The sequence below is a fragment of the Ambystoma mexicanum genome, chromosome 8, assembly GCF_040938575.1.
Source record: "Ambystoma mexicanum isolate Mex_15411 chromosome 8, UKY_AmexF1_1, whole genome shotgun sequence".
NCBI classification, from domain to species: domain Eukaryota; kingdom Metazoa; phylum Chordata; class Amphibia; order Caudata; family Ambystomatidae; genus Ambystoma; species Ambystoma mexicanum.
This window is the reverse complement of record NC_090929.1, coordinates 77,730,505-77,744,273: the sequence shown is the minus strand read 5'-3', so window position 1 is coordinate 77,744,273 and position 13,769 is coordinate 77,730,505. Positions and strand designations below refer to the sequence as shown.

At 43.4% G+C, this 13,769-nt stretch overlaps 1 protein-coding gene across 2 annotated transcripts in view; it reads left to right on the top strand.

The window, feature by feature from the left end:
• Positions 1-7,137: 7,137 nt before the first annotated feature.
• Positions 7,138-13,769, top strand: part of TSC1 (TSC complex subunit 1) — a 684,759-nt gene continuing 678,127 nt past the window's right edge. The window contains exon 1 of one of the 2 annotated variants that reach the window (XM_069609318.1): positions 7,138-7,408. The gene's annotated coding sequence lies outside the window, so the exon portion shown is untranslated. Of the gene's footprint in view, positions 7,468-13,769 lie in introns of both variants that reach the window. The other variant, XM_069609319.1, reaches the window with a different exon arrangement.

The following is a 13,769-nucleotide window of genomic DNA, read 5'->3' as shown; positions in this document are numbered from 1 at the left end:
GATCCTGGTCGAACACATGCAGATGATTTTGGCTAGGCCCATTGACTTTCTTTGGTTCAGTCCTGAACTGTAATAGCAAAGGAAGATAGTCCGGTCTCTCACATTCGATGCCATTAAGTACTGTTTTTTCGCCATAGATAGCTGAAATGGTCTTGATGTTTGTGGCTGATAAGCGAAGTCTAGTTCGCTGAGTGTTGGCTTCTAAAGCGGGCAGGCGAAGCTTATTTGTGTGATGTAGCGATGACCAGATTATCGAAAGCAGGTTATGGTCGCTTTCTTTTGTCCGTGTGACTTTAAATGATTTAATCAGTGGTAATAGATTTTCTGTTGCAAAAATGTAGTCAAGCATGGCCCTTGAGTTGCCCCTTTCCCACGTAGGTAGAATTTTCTCCCAAGATTTTAGCCAGGCCAGATTATGAAATTTTCTTGAATTCATCACGATCATCAATGCTTTACCTCTCTCTTCCGACGATGATTTGGGCCTGATAATGGGAACGTTAGCATAGTCTTGTACACAGGTTGCATTTAAATCTCCGCAGATGATGATATAATATGTATGGGAGTCAATTTTGATGTTCTCTATTGCTTATGTTACTTCATTACAAAAGTTTATGATTGAAGTTTGTTGCGGGTTCCAGTACAGGTTTAGTATCACCAGATCGATGGTGATGATTTTTTTGGACTTTGGATCCTCAAATGACCATGACGTCAGGACTGCTAATGTTCCATAGCTCTCTGAAAGCTCTTCCCTGATTTTAATGCCTGATCCTATTTTCACTGCAAGTAGTAGACCGGATGATGGACGTCCAAATAGGCCACGTTTGGTGGGAGAGAGTTCTTAAAGAAATGTGTCCATTTTTACTCTGTGACAGCGTTTACCAGATCACTTTCCTGTCTGGATGTTGTTGATTTAATCAAGGCCCAAAATTCGCTAGATTTTTTAGAGCTAAGTATCTTGAGCATTTGTTCTGCATCATTTTGGTACATTTCCCTCCTGCGACACCGGAGCCACGATGTATAGCTGTTGATTTCCGCTAAACACTCTGACCTGGCCAAGTTGGATTTGTCCATAGCTGCTAATCTTTTAGCTCTCCTGAGGAGTTTTCTTCTGTCGACTAGATCCTGGTCGAACACATGCAGATGATTTTGGCTAGGCCCATTGACTTTCTTTGGTTCAGTCCTGAACTGTAATAGCAAAGAAAGATAGTCCGGTCTCTCACATTCGATGCTATTAAGTACTGTTTTTTCGCCATAGATAGCTGAAATGGTCTTGATGTTTGTGGCTGATAAGCGAAGTCTAGTTCGCTGAGTGTTGGCTTCTAAAGCGGGCAGGCGAAGCTCATTTGTGTGATGTAGCGATGACCAGTTTATCGAAAGCAGGTTATGGTCGCTTTCTTTTGTCCGTGTGACTTTAAATGATTTAATCAGTGGTAATAGATTTTCTGTTGCAAAAATGTAGTCAAGCATGGCCCTTGAGTTGCCCCTTTCCCACGTAGGTAGAATTTTCTCCCAAGATTTTAGCCAGGCCAGATTATGAAATTTTCTTGAATTCATCACGATCATCCATGCTTTACCTCTCTCTTCCGACGATGATTTGGGCCTGATAATGGGAACGTTAGCATAGTCTTGTACACAGGTTGCATTTAAATCTCCGCAGATGATCATATAATATGTATGGGAGTCAATTTTGATGAACTCTATTGCTTATGTTACTTCATTACAAAAGTTTATGATTGAAGTTTGTTGCGGGTTCCAGTACAAGTTTAGTATCGCCAGATCGATGGTGATGATTTTTTTGGACTTTGGATCCTCAAATGACCATGACGTCAGGACTGCTAATGTTCCATAGCTCTCTGAAAGCTCTTCCCTGATTTTAATGCCTGATCCTATTTTCACTGCAAGTAGTAGACCGGATGATGGACGTCCAAATAGGCCATGTTTGGTGGGAGAGAGTTCGATCTCATAGCCATCTAGAGATGGTTTCTCAGTCAACCAGGTTTCCTGGAGGCATATGATGTCAAAACCCACTAAGGACCGGTTGTTGCTGCTTGTTAGGTGAGCATGGCCTCTGGTGTTCCAAGAGGCCATAGAAATTGATGACATCTCCAGTGTGTCTAGGGCTGGCGTGATGTTAGCCCCTCTTGGTTGCTATTTACTGGTCTTGCCATTAACTGCGGATTTTAGCCATTCCCAAGGGCCTTTCGGTTGGCGTGTTGGGTCACGAGTTATTACAATCTATCAAGCCACAGACTAGGGGTTGAGATATGGCAACAACACTGCACCGGATAGAGCAACGCTGGATATATACATTGGACACAGTGCAGCGGGGACTAAATGTCTCTGTCGAGTGGAATAACCTTATTACGAAAAGATAATGGACAACATGAAAATGACCTCATACATGGCCCGTGAAAGCATGGACAGCGAAGTATGATATTGAGGAATACCACATGAGGTGGGGCAATCAAGACAAAGATTAATTGAAAGAACTCATGCCCATCACATTATGTAGAAAGCAAATGATGAGATAGGAGGGAAAGAATAAAGATTACTATTGATACATGACAAATAGGGAATAGCTGGAAACCACTGCTTGGCTCCACCCTCTTCATTTCACTTAATCAATTACCAACCATGGCCTAACTTATATGTTATATGTAGCCCTTGTAGTACTGGAAGGGCGAGAAGGAATGCTCCTTTGAAAAGTAGGAGTTTTGTTACGTAATCATGGCACCTGAAGCCCAAAATAAAATGTAAGAATTGCCCTGACCCTGAGAATAGTCCACCAGCCCCAGTGTTAGGCAATCCTAGACAATATTGGTATGTCTAGGAGGTAGGAGTCCTGTCACGTTGCCATGGCAACTGACATTAATCATGATAGAGTCATAATGTTGGGTTCTACTCCACATTGTGTTTTTGAGAATAGACGAGATGAAATAACCAACTAAACCTGAGTGTTAAACACTTGTTTTAAGCTGGTCTAAAAGAAATTTATCAACGAGCTAACACGGATAGTCCCTGTCCCCTTTCTATGTCTAATTAATCAAAACAGAGTAGTGGTTAGTGAGAAGGGCGGATACGGATGCACCTGTGAGATTGCCAGAACGCTGCGAGTCAAGGTAAGATAAAGAGAATAACATTCATCTGATGAGAACTAGATGATGTGTAGACCATAAGTACACAGATGAAACAGGGCACAGCATATGACAATGGTGTTTAGACAAGCGGTACGTAAATGAGTACATCTTTACAACTCTGAATGTGAAAGTATAACATGAGCGGGATAAGTAAACGCCTATGCGAATGTTTAGACATTGCGGTAAGCGGATGGAATCCGAGCCAGGGGGTGAAGGCCCAGGGGACCACTTTATTACACGGAAAGTGGCCTTACTCAACAACTCCGAAAGTGAATATTTAATGGAATGCATGAGAAATAACACATATGGGAGTATTCAGACATCGCAAAAGCGGGGGATATATAAATGAGCTGAGGAATGCCCAGAGAAACACTATACCGCATGGCAAGCGGTTCTAAAAAGAAATATTAACGAAAATGGAAAGTTCAACGTACAAACACGAGGAAACACGAAGAGTACCAAGTGTATTTTATATGCTGTAATCGAGAGGGCTTAAATGACGCAGTAAGGAAGGGCGAGGGATACAGAATTAAAAGTAATTAGTGCCTTATTGAAAATAAGAATTGACAAAAATAATACTGATGAGGAACGCTCTGATTTTCAGCTTATAAGTACATCTGATGTGCGAATCAGTTAGGTACTGAGGAACTTAATTGAAATAAAGAGAAGTAGCCGAAAGGACGACGTTCATCGGCACCACATAAAACAAAGTAAAGAAATCTGAGATCAGAGAGTGAGGAGATGCCCTCCATGAAAGTGGTGGATGTGAGAATGGAACACGAGAGTAGGTGGCCCAGCATAATCTAAAAAGTGTTTTTCCCCAGTGCAGGTGAACCTAATGGCTATGCCCTACATTGAGAATAAGACTACCCGCCCATAGAAGTAATCCAGCAGAACCTGAGACCTCGCTCACCTGAGGAATATGCAATAAGGTGGGAGAGTTTGCGGTCCGTATGCAGGGCGTGGGTACCAATAAAGGGAACACAGCCATACGTGGAAGCGGAGATGAGACAGCAGGAGCACAGGGGTATCAAGGAGTTTGTTACTGTAGCTGTAACGAAAGCGTGGAATGTTGGGAAGGGAGGGAGACCATCCCACCCCCTAAGCACTTTTTAGTAAGGGGAGAGGCATTCAAAGCACTATGATGGGCCATGGGGAAGGAAGGACGGTGGTAGGACCCCACCCCAATACAATCAACGCATATAGTATAGCCCAAGGTGCAAGCAATACTGCCATTTTGTACAGATGTTAGTGCATGTTAGCGCATTCTGTATAGATGTTAGAAACCATAGTTTGGAGACAAGGCCTGCACGACAAATGCAGCATTTCATGCACTAGGCCCTAATTGAGAGATGAGGGAAATCTTCAGCCATGCCTGAGCTCCCGCAACGACAACCCACACCCCAACCACCATAAAACTCATTCATTGTTCTAACAGTGTTGCAACAATGTTTTTCTATCTGTAAGGAATGTACCCTACAAGGCCGCATTCATAGAAAGGCGCTTGGTGTGCATGTTAACTCACACTAGCCAAAGCATGACCCAGCCCATCCCTAGGGGACCACAAGCCCATATTAGTGACTAAACCTCAAGATCCCTGAATTCCATGGCACCAGGTGCCCTTTGACCACCAACTCCAAAGTAACAAGTCCTGAAACGGTCAAAGAGTATAGACAGTGCACATCTTTGAGCAACAATCATATGATTTGTATTGGGAGGTGCTGGGAGGGATAAATTATAGTTCAAAACGAGGGTGCAGACCTTGGAGCCGGATGGCGCGGAGGGAAGGGAGTGAGTGAAATGTGTGTGTGGAGGTAGAGTGCCCCACAACCTCCTTTGAGACAGTCTTGAAGCCTGCCAGGTGCACAGTATAATCATAAAGTAGCATTGTTTTAGGAGTGTAGCTAATTTGTTCTTTGACCTTCATCGGTGAGAAGATGATGATCTCCACGGCACCCACATGATCGAAGACGGACGGACTGGGTCCAATGACCTGGCGTCTCAATGGGGCAGGCAGATCCCATATAGGTGCACACCAACCAGCCGCCCCGGTTTTTACTATATATGTTTACATCCTTGATGACGATGTGTTTATTTGTAACATTCTGCTTGTATCATTTTTCGGCAGAACGTTCTTAGCAGCAGAGTTCTTTGCTGTTGCTCTCATCTGTGTGTGAGATTAAAACGTGTTATCCTTACAAGATCGACTTTGGCCTTTCTTCCCTAACGGTTGTATTCTCTCTGTTGTGAGCCTTCAGGGACTTCAATGTATATTGGCCACGAGGATACATGAAAGTCTTCGTTAACACATTTGTGTGAGGAAATGGGTAACGAGATGAGAAAAAGTTGCACGAAGATTATGCAAATCTGCGGTGCAAAAAAAAGATGCAAAAGTTTCATTTTTTACCAGAAGTTGCAGAATGGACACCATGCTGAGAATTCTGACTTTCCATTACGCCTGCAGAACCTTTGCCCATCGCTAGTCACAGTGGAGTAACTTTGCTGCAAATGTTGGGGGGATAAAACATCTAAATGAAAGGGGCCCAAGCCAAGTGAATAGGGCAAAATGGTGTGCCACAAAAATTGGGGGGTGGCACAAACACTCTTGTACCCCCCGAAATTACACCCATGGCTAGTCATGGAGACCTCCTGAAATCCAGGGACATAGTTGCATCTAGGAAAAGGGATTTGACGAGAGCCAGGATGCCCACTTCTGACAGTGAAGAAAAGGGAGGTTTCCACTTAAATTTCCAGATTACAAGATGTAAATTGATTGCACCCAGGAGAATGACCTTGGCCAGAGCCAGGATGCCAAAAGTTTATGGCCTCTGCAAACACAGAAGTCTCCACGTAAATTTCAAGATTACAAGATGCAAATGTTCAATCCTATTACCATGCTTGCCGTAAATTACTTTCCTCTCTGTGCCTCATCTCCTCTTTAGTAAGGTTGGGGTGACATGGATGGGCAAATAACCAAACACATACATTCTGTGTGTCTCTCAGCATATGCCATTTCTCCCTGGCTGTATTCTAATGCAATAGGTTAGGCTTACAGGAATTGATCAAACTAAAAACTGTAAATCTGATATCACAAGCGGTGATAACAAGGGATAAAACTACAAATCATGGTAAACCATCAGGCATGAGTACACATCAGGAATCGATATAAAATTATTAAACTGGCGACCCCATTAGATAACTTTATTTTGTAACTTTCACCAATTCATAAAAACACAGTTATACAAATTAATTTCAATCCCCACTAATTCCAGTAAAAAGGCTCTCAACATTGAAAAAAAAATTAAAAATCAAGATACATTTTTTCATCAAATCCATATTTATTAGACGGCTATATTGTATCCCCTATTGAATCTTGGTCGTTTTCAAAACTTCCGGAGCTGCTAAAGAGGAGAGCATCCCAGTCCCACCCCCATCAGCTTGTTTAGCACCAATCCTAAAATGACGTCATACACCCAAAAACCTCTTCTGTAATGAACTGTGCGGCAAGCATGCCACTGACATAAAAGACGGCCCAGCGTCAACAGCGCGAGATACTTGAGTGCCTTCTCTTACAGGTAAAGAACGCAGCTACTTGCTTATCTTTTAAGTCCCAGTTCACTTAAGGCACACCAACTAATTGTTAAGTATGCAATATATTTTTCGAAATATCAAGGCTCAAATAACGTTAATGACGTTACCGATGTATATATTTATGAAGTACATTACTACCCATTACATAAAATAATGCAAAATAATAGTTATATACTTTCACGACAAACGTATTATATTTTAAAACAATATGAAAACTTTTGGCAAGTTTACCTTTACAACAGGTTGTTGGGCTGTCCGTCCAGAAATGGCCACACCCTTCAAGTCTGGCGTCTTTGTCCTTCTTTTGTGTCAGCGACCACGGTAGTAAGTCGCTTGTTTACCAGCTTTCTCGCTTCGAGGCGACGTCACTTGGTGCCCTCACAGGCCACACGCCCCCCTGTCAACGAATGAAGTCACGAGTGCACCTCCAACGCGATATCCCTCCGCCGACCCAAAACCAAGCCTCTTAAAGTGTTTGTTCCGAGCTTTCAGCTGCACACCCGTCGCTGCTAGCAAGATTCTTCCCCCCTCGGAGCCTGCCCATCAGCACCGCGGGTCACGCGTTAGCTGGCTAAAGTTCAGATAGATGCGCACTATATTACCATTGCGGAGGTGACAGCCTGTAAAACGTCCCCCGTTCCAAGATGGCGGCGCCCTGCAGCGCTGGGGAGCGGTGAGAGGTACAGACCCTCCTGTCAGGTTGTTTTGAAGAAGGGGGGCGTGTGGTCTGCGTGCACATGTAAAGTATTGGATCCAGCTATTTCATGAAATTCTGCTTTACAGGAAGTTAAAGGCGGACTCGTTTGTTTTTGTTCTCCAAAGTGGGGGTGGTCTCCCCTTCCCCTTATGTTTATTTAAGACAACGCTCCCCTCGCAGAAATCTCTTGCGTTGCTAGAGTTCCGTTACTTTGTTTAATTGCACGAAACTGAATCCCTATGTGTTCACTCCACAGAGTGATATTTGGATATAAATGTTTAAAATGTAAATCTCCCTTAGTTATTAAGCTGTTTTAGCATTTTTTCATTGTTCTCTTTGGGGGGGGGGGTTGGGTCGTTTTGACAGATGGGGCGCCCCTTTGTTTCTAAATGTTTAGTGACGTTCACGTACTACATGCACCTTATCTCTGCCGTCTCGTGATTTTCTTTTTTTAATAGCGCACACCCCTTCCGCACAAAGTGTATAAAAGAGAACATGGCTCTACCAAGAATCTGTTACTTTATTCATATATGTGGCTTCACCATGGGGTTGCATGGTTGCAGCTATTCACACAGAACAGTGGTATTATTTTTACATTTCTAAAGCGCCTAATCCCAGGGGCATCCAGGCGCTGTTGCAAGACCAGTTACACTCAAAGATGAAACTTGGAGGAAGTACTATACAGGAATGCATAGAGGTCCATCCATTTTTTTTCTCACCATTTGCACACAGTCCATTCTAGGGTAAGGCTGGAAGAGAATTGGTGTTGAGTTTAGGCAAATTGACAAGTTTTGGGGGCTTTTTGGAAGGCCCAGTAAGACTCCTCTGTTCTTCGGGCCAAGGGAGGGCATTCCAGTGATTAGATCCTGGCATCTCATCCTGCAGCTCGTTTAAATTTGGGCAGTGCAAGGAGGTGAGCATAGGCTGACCTTGCTGGACTGATCGTGTTGGATCTCTTGATTTATTTTCTGCCAGGCATTCTGGGGCTGATTTCACCAGGCATTTGTGCATGATAGTTTGGAAGATAATCCTTTGTGAACAGGGAGTCAGCGGACATGCCTTCTTACTGATGAGATGTGATTTCTTTTAGGTATATTGAGAGCAGAATGTAGGGCGTTGTTTTGAATTACTTGCATTTTCCTGATGTTCTCTTTGGATGTGCCTGCAAAGAGGGCATTGCAGTAATCCAGTTTTGGACCTATGACTGCTCGAGCAATTGTGAGGCAACTGGTGAGGAATTGTCTGGCGGCTTTAATCATTTTGTGGTGTAGGCCGCAGAGGATGAGATTGAGTTCTTTTGACGTGTGAGAGAGTCATCCAGATGCACGCTGAGAGTTTTCACTGAAGCAGAGGCTGGGATCTGAGCAGCATCGATTAGTGAAGGAAGCTTATTGGGCGTTTCAATTCTTCAATATAATTGGTGAGCCCGCCAACAAGATCTGTTTTGTCGTTAAGTCATAAAAGGGTTCAAAGCCATCCAGGCCGGTAATACTGCATAGATTTTATTGATGGTGAGGTCATCATTGTCATGGGTGCTTGACATGGGGCCGAGAATCTGAGTGTAATTGGCATAGTTGGTGCAGGATATGCTAATGGCATCCAGGAGGCCGAAGAGGTTTAGTAAATGTTGAAAAGGGTGGGTAAAACACATGATCCTTGTGGGACACTATGGGAATGGGAGGGGCACTGGATGTATACGAGAACGCTCTGTGGATCTGCCTCTCAGGAAAGAAGCAAACCATGTAGTGGCTTCCTAGGATAAGTTGGCAGCTGTTGTGAGGTGGTGACACAGTATATCATGGTCCACCAAGCCAAAAGCAGCCGAGAGATCAAGAACAGGGGCAAGCTTACCCTCGTCTCAGAGGTTGTTAGGCTGATTTTTCAAATCCAGCAGTGCAGATTACATTTCATGTCCTGGCTGGAAGCCTGATTGCGCCGTTCCGAGGATGTGGTTGGTTTCCAGAAACAGCTGTATTTGGTTATAGGTAGCCCTATCCAGAATCTTAAGTAGGAAAGGTAATGGGGAGGTAGTTGCTGGATACTCCTGGGACTAGTGGAAGTTTTTTTCCTTAAGGTGAGGACCCAAAGACTCTTTGAGGCTGGATGGGACCAGGCTCAAGGTTAAGGAGGCATTAAGGAACTTAGTAATGAAGGGGACTAGGGTTTCTGAGCAGTTTTTGATGATTGTGGCTGGGCAGATATCCCCTTTACATCTTGAGGGCTTCAGAGTTTTGAGGATGTTGGCGGTTTCTACTTCAGTAATTTCTCTAAAGTGAAAGGTCTGGGCATGATGATTCGAGAGGGACCAGGTGTGGGGAGTTGTATTAAATGTAATCAATGCTTGTTTCAGGGTTATTTTTCTCCTGTAGGGAGCTTATTTTGGCCCGCATATAGTTTTGTATATTCAAACACCACATCTCGTCTTTTGTGATGGTAGTTGGTCGGGCTGAAGATGTTTCCTACACTCTTAAGTATTCTGAAAATGTCTTGAGTTTGTAGCATTTGTGATTCTGGAGTTATATGCTGTGATGATGGTCTGCTTGTATTGTTTGTTTAACTTATTGAATACAGTTTTGGGCGTCTTAGCAGGTGCCTTTTTCCAGGTGGCTTCCGCCACATGTTTTTTGGTGCTTAAAGCCTGAAGGCCGGGGGTGAACCAGGAGTTTCAAATATATATTCGCAAAAACTCGTCTGTTTGATATATTTGTGTGGGTTCATTACGATATGCATGATACCGAATCCCACGTGCAGGCAGGACCGGCTGAAGAGATGTGTGGGGACCCATTTCAAGGTGATGGTTGGGGGGGGGGGTCCTGCTTAGAGAGAAAATATTTGGAGGCACCTTCATATGCATACATTACAGTGGTTATCACTGGTCGGCCAGCAAGCATCTTAAACACTAAATGCCCACTGAATAGCTATGAACTCTTCTTTGTAATCTAGCAGCTGATGTGCAGGAACCAGTGTTCGAAGGTAATGAGGTGATAATACTTTTGTATATCCTTTCGGAAGTGGCTGCCGGAAGGGCTTCAGGAAACGCAGTTTATTACAAGACTTCTGACCCGCAGCATGAGGGCAGTTTCTGGGGTCGGAGGGGTCCTGAGGCTCGAGGCCCCTTTCGTTTGAAAGGGTCGAAAAGGCCCTGATGCTGTCTTTGCGTACAGGTCTGGTAGAGTGCATAAGGCACGTCCGCAAACATGCGCAAAAGATCTCACCAATTGCCCAGTATGTAGCTTTGTGTATTAAAAAGAATGCTTGTTTAGTCCTCAATTTTAAACTGATATATTGCTTTGATTCATGGTTGGAAGCTAATGGCCTGTTTGTGGTGTGGGAGGTGGAATGTACTCGCTGAAATAATTTGCAGAGGTTACTCTTTGCACCCAAACGTTGGCCTCGAACTCATTTGCTGTTCTGAGCTGCACAGTCCAGATACTGTGCTGAGGAGGATCGAAGCATCTCCATTTATACGGGCTAGGTTTCGTGTTAAGACCTCCATGGATCTGAGGTGGCTACGCCTTTGAGGCTGAATTTTCGTCTAGCTCCCGACAGCCCAAGGTTCAGGCATTAATCTTCTGGCTGAACCTGAACAGTTATCGCAATTCTCAGCCCTTTCATGCCCAAAGACTGTGTGGTTGGATGCACCAAAAGCAATTCAATGTAAATGGCAAGGTGCAAAAGTGCATTTTATTTTTATGGCTGGTTAGTAGCTTGCTACTTGAATTTATACACCCTGGTTAATGTCAATCTCCAAACACCCCGTTGAACTCTCTTTCCTAAACACAGTTCACTTGGTACACTTTTTCGTCAAGGGTTTATGGTTTCTCATGCATTTTCTCCCTGGCACGTCCAACTGCTCACGCCAGACTAACCGTCCAAATATTCCGTATTTAATCTTTTTGATTATACAGCTTCACACACTGGGTTTTGTGATCCGAGCAATGGGCGTGTCTCACAGGCTGCGTCATCTAGAATCCGTTTGTCAGGACTTCAAGGGGCAATATAATTTCTGCATGCTAACCAACGTTTACTATGAATCTTTTATTAAGCAATAATATTGGAACATCTTTTTGATAATGTGCCCGAGGTGTCAGTTGTCAATATGACCCGGTTTAATGTTGAAAATCAGATTTTGAAAATCATTGAATTAATTCTAGCGTTTGACAGCTTTTTTCCCCCTCATCTTTTTAACATGGCTTTTATTATACCGTTACCATGAATTTTTGCACCGTGATTTCGAGTAAGCTTTTTTTTATTGTAGTATTCTAAAACTTATTAAATTCTGTGTGGTGAGTAATACAGAAAACTCAAATGTTTACAGCACCAGGTAGGGCATTTTCAGCGGAATAGTGATTGACAGGTGATATTGGGGCATAATTGTCACGATTTAGCAGCATTGGACTGCATCCAAAGTCACAAGCTTCCTGTATTACTTTTTTAAATAAATAGCTAAGCGTTTGCTTTCTAATAGGTTAACACAAAATGATTGCTTTCCAAATACTATGTAGGGTTCATATCTATTGCCTTGTCTATGAGGGAGAGGATGCTACGCTGTGACCAATTGTGAGTGCTGCATGGCTAACACCCTCCATTTGAATCCCGGTTTCCGTGTGACAATACTATTTAAGTAGCACTCATAAAATGACCTCACCAAATCTGTGCACAGCTCCCAGTGGACATTCTACAACATCCATGTACGCAGCGCTTCAGATAAGATTTTGACATATGAGTATTTTACTGCCTTTTTTTTAAAGTTGGGAGTAAAATGATTTTTTTAGGGAGTCAAAATGTAAGTCCAATTCCCAATGGGAGTATTTTATAAGCAAGTAATGATGTTTTAAATGGAGAACATTTTTTTGCAGTATTTGCCTGCTTTTAGGGAATAGGGAATAAAAAAAGTGCCCCATACACCTTGTCTGAGGGACTGCACGTACAGATTGCAATGTTTCCCCAAGATGTAGGCAAGTCAAAAATCCTGCGTTCCAGAATTGCTCTGAAAGGCAAGAACTGTCGGATAGAATTCTTTGTTTTGAGAATCTACACTATCTCTAAAGTGGGTTTCCTCCCCCACTCCCCTGAGTGGCAAAAACTATCTGTGCAGGGTTTGTAATTATGATTCAGTGAGCAGGAGCTAAAAGCTAAAGCCTGCTCCTGGGTGTCAGGCATCACCCAGTAGGCAGGAGCTACAGCAGGGAAACCAAAAGCTACCAGAGACGCTCCTTTAACTTACTGCCCGTTTTGTATGAACTATTGTGTATTAGATGTGTTCTCATTCTTCTTTATTAACTATCTCAAATACTCAATGTCACAGTTACGTGTTTGGAAGGCACCATTTGGCCATAGGAGCCAAAAGTAGCTCCTGGTAGCTGCTGGTTTCATGCTAACCAGGCTCTTAATATGCTAGACGTATAGGGGTCCCTATCACCATAGATACATACATTCATTAAAGTTAAACAGGGCAGCACACTGGCCCCTATACTCTTCAACTTATACATGTGCGATGTGGAGAGACTGTGGCAGGGTCCTTCCATTGCGCCGGCTTAGTCTGGGAGTATTAGCTTGGAGTGGATGGCCTTTGCGGATTATTTTATCCTGCTAGATATCTGTGAGGCCTTAGAAGGAAAATGCAGTTGTTCTTTAAATATGCATTGGACAATAATCTCTTGCCTAGTGCATCCAAATCAAAGGACCTGGTCTTCTCAAGGAGAAGCAAGATTCAGCTCTATGTATGGACAATGGGGCTGGAGGTCAATGCTGTTACTTTTTTGGGCTATCATCTCACTAATGGGGTCAGCATTGATTTTTGGAAAAGTATTCTACTTGATAAGAGAAAAAAAACGGTACAACTCAAGTTTGAGGCATAGTCTGTACATTGGTGTTGGGCCTCTCCTATCGATATCGATGGCTATCCCGAACGCGGTCATACAACATGAGCTATGTCTTGCCTCTCTAAAGGCCAGGAAGGTCTGGAAGCAGCTTTTTGTCCATAGAAAAAAAGATTTCCCCCAAAAATCTGTTTCTAAATATAAGAATTTAGAGTATGGATGAGTACTATACTGGTCTAAAATGAAGTTACTGAGGAAGATCTTGTGCAGCGCCCGGGGTGCGTAAAAAAACGATTCTGTTCAGGACTGGGGGGGGGGGGGGAACAGGCGATTGCATTGCCTCCTATTCAATCTATGGGGACTACTCCCAATTCTTTCATGCAAGAGTGCTTACCATTGTACCTCCAGGGCTTTCCCTGTCCTAATATTCGCATGACATGCATGCGCTTTAGGCTAAACCAACTCCTTGTTTGAGAGGATTAAGCACTGGAGGGCCTCTTAAGCGTCGCTTATTAACACTTT